A 3,383-nucleotide genomic window follows, 5' to 3' on the forward strand; every position below is an offset into this window, starting at 1 on the left:
GGCCGCTCCCGCCCGGGCCAGCGGCGCGCTCGGCCCACCCAGGGCGCCCACCCGGCCGCCCCTGCGCCTCTCCCGGACACCTAGCCTAAGAAAGGCAGCGACAAAATGGAATCGCGGCTCGTCGATGCACTTCCTCGTGGCGGCCGCAGGCAAAAACCACAATCAGTAAAATAAAGCGCAAGGAACCCATCCGCCGAATACAAACCCAAAGTCCCCTACCTTCGGCCTTGGGATGGCAACCTGGTCCTGTGTGCTCTGACCCACGGATCCAGCCCTTTCTTCATGAATTATTCCGGCCAGTCAGGATTTTGTGCATTTTTTTCATGAACACCTGTTTTAAGTAAGGGGTAAAGACCTTATTGAAAGAATTGTCCTTAAAAAATAACCTCTGCATACGTATGTCCATCCAGGCATGCATGCGTGTTTGCACACACACATATGCACACGGAATAGCCATGTACACGGGAGCGCCAAACTAGGCAGCGGGATAATGGGAGAGTCGGTTGGTTGTGAGCATGCTCGCCGGGAACAGATCCACCCTCTGTTATTCCTCTGAATAAATATAAATCACGACCAGAAACCCAAACAGAAGCATCCCTCTCGAATTCCTGCTGCTGAAAAACACGGAATAAATTCAGCTCTCAGACACAGAATCTAATCAGCAGCTGCTTTCTGGATCTAGAGCCAACCCCATGCCTCTTGTCTTTTCCACTAGGAGTCCAGACCTTTTTTGAAAGGGGTTTTAACCTTTTAAAGATACAGTACACCAATTATCACTTTTGAATTGCTATCACCCTTAAGAACAGGAAGCTAGTCCCATGCCTACAGCCACACAAGGCAGGCTTGCATACAGTGGCAATTATTTCATTTATTGGTGCCCTTTAAAACTATATAGTATATACACATATATATTTCATATATATTACAGATATATGGAGAGAAAATATGCAAATACAAGGCATAAGTCTAGACATACACATGATGGGCTTCTCAGGGATGAATTGGCATGTTGTATAAACACCATGATCCTTATCTTCCACTTCTGAACACACATGTTCACTGGGTCAGATGATCAGGGGACTTGTCCACAGAAACGTCACCTCACACCAATTCCTTACTGTTTATAAAGGACAGGAAGCTTACAGCACGGTTAAGGAAGTAGGGACCTCTGCGCCTGCCCCAACAGAGCGCACCTTTTGCAAAATTTTGTTAATGAATTCTTCTGTTCTTTAATCTTTTTTAAGGGCTAGGTTGAGCACAGAATGGAGGTAGAAAAATGGGGTAGAAGGATAAACTACCCCTAGCCTAAAATTAAAAAAAAAAAAAGATTCACCAAGTACTTCAACCATCCCCGTGGTGTTTATTTAGTTTGTTTTAGCTTTTAAAGAGGTAGTGGCCGGGGATATAGTTTAGTGGCACAGCCCCTGCCTGGCAAGCATGAGGTCATGAGTTCAATTCCCAGTACCCCCAAAAATAAATAAAAATAAAGAGGTAGCCCTGAGGAGAAATAAAACTCCTAGCCTGACTTGTCTTTGAAAGGGAGACAAATGCTTTTTTCAGTTTCTTCTTCACACCAGGTTCCTCAGCCACTGCTGCTGGTCTCCACGCTAATGTCAGCACCCATGCCCCGCTTGCCTAGTTCTCTGGTTGTCATTCTCTCACCTGGTCTCAAGTGCTGTCTGTGCTGCCCTCCCAGACACACACACACACACACACACACACACACACACACTTGGGTCCCTCCCTCCTTCCGGGGCTCTTTAGCAGAAAATTATCATATTTCATGTGTCATCATCCTAGCTAGCTGGGTCTGCCACCGATTGGCTGGGCACTGGCAGCCGGAAACATCACCAGCCACACAGCATGGAGCAGACTCTCCCTGGCCACAGACCTGAGCCCAGGAGGCTTCGTGACAAGGCTAAGACCTACCACAGGGAGCCTGTCACTCCTCTCTTCCTCTGGGACTGGGGTGGGGACAGGCAGGGAGGAGGGAGTGCCTATGACACACAGAGGGCGGGAGCAGGGTGTTGATTAGGAATTTAGGAATGGAAGGAAAGATGTCTCCATGTGGGTTAAAAGATGGAGACAGTGCTTCTGACAAGAATATTCTCTCTTCACATTAAAAAAATAATAATAATAACAAAGATCCAGAAGGCTGGGTAAAAAGATTTCATACCCATGGGAGTTTATCTGCTGCTGTTTATTCCCCATCTCCCATCACAGGCACCCAGTAGAATCATAATATCTCAAAGCTGTTAGGAAGCCCAGAAGGTAGTGCTGGTCCATTCTTATCTTTACAGAGAAGAGCTCTTCACCCACCAGGAAAGGAGGCATCTTCACCTGGGCTGGCAATGCATTAATGCATGATAGAGCCCAGAACTTTTTTTTTCTCCTTCAGTACTGCAGATTGAACCTAGAGCCCTGCACATGCTAGGCAAGCGCTCTACCACTGAGCTACATCCCCAACTCTTTTTCTATTTTTATTTTAAAACAGCACCTCAGTAAGTTGCTTGGGCTGGCCTGGAATTTGTGATCCTCTTGCCTCAGCTGGGATTACAAATGTGTGCCACCATACCTAGAGTTTGTAATGACCAAGAGAAATCACTTGTCTGCCTACAACAGGCTTGACGGACTGGGCATTTATCTCACTTCATTCTGTTCTTCAGACTAAACTAAGTCCTATCTCTCTGGCCTTTTGTGTAAAAGTTTTCTCAAGCCTTTCATCGTGTTTAGGCTCTAAAGAGGACCCTCCCAAGTGGGAGCAGACTGGAAGGTCATTTGGTGCAGCCCTGCATTTCATGCTTCAGCCCCCTCCACTCATTCTACACCAGGGTTTGGGTTGGGGGAAAGGGTAAATGAGTGTCCTGTATTTATTCTCTTTCATCCCCCACCCCCAAATATCTACAAGACCAAAACCTTAGTGGCCATACAGAGCGGCAAGAGAAGACCATTTCCTTGAGCTGAAGAAAGATTTTAGGTTTGGCGAGCTGGGCAGCAGGATTACTGAAGGAGCACACACTTCCAGATGCTACTCCAGACTGCTACTTCAAGAACAAAGACAAATAACCACAAGCTTCCTCACAGGGGAAAAAAATCTGGCTGCTTAAAAGAAAATTAAATCAGACTGACCTCCTACTTCTTGTCTGAAACACTGTGCTCAAAGACCCTGGCACAATCTTTACAGAATTCTAAGGAAATAGTATTGTGACTCAAAAATTCTGCCAGCTGCCCAACTACTTTCCCTCCATGTGATGATGAAATAAAGGTATGCTTGAAGGCATATAAATTATATCACTCCCATACCCTCTATTTTAAAAAACTGAAGATTACTTGAAGAGCTCCTCTAGGCAAGGGAAAAAGTAAGCCAGAATAAAGAATTCAAG

The 3,383-nt window shown here is 46.0% G+C and overlaps 1 protein-coding gene across 2 annotated transcripts in view; it reads right to left on the reverse strand.

The window, feature by feature from the left end:
* Window positions 1-3,154, reverse strand: part of Hivep3 (human immunodeficiency virus type I enhancer binding protein 3) — a 334,231-nt gene extending 331,077 nt beyond the window's left edge. Inside the window, exons 1-2 of one of the 2 annotated variants that reach the window (XM_005410588.1) lie at window positions 3,130-3,154; window positions 220-331 (exon numbers count right to left, since the gene is read on the reverse strand). The gene's annotated coding sequence lies outside the window, so the exon portion shown is untranslated. Of the gene's footprint in view, window positions 1-219; window positions 563-3,129 lie in introns of those variants that run through there. The other variant, XM_013507767.1, reaches the window with a different exon arrangement.
* Window positions 3,155-3,383: the final 229 nt, after the last annotated feature.

This window comes from Chinchilla lanigera, unplaced genomic scaffold (assembly GCF_000276665.1).
Source record: "Chinchilla lanigera isolate Chin_1 unplaced genomic scaffold, ChiLan1.0 scaffold00136, whole genome shotgun sequence".
Lineage (NCBI taxonomy): Eukaryota > Metazoa > Chordata > Mammalia > Rodentia > Chinchillidae > Chinchilla > Chinchilla lanigera.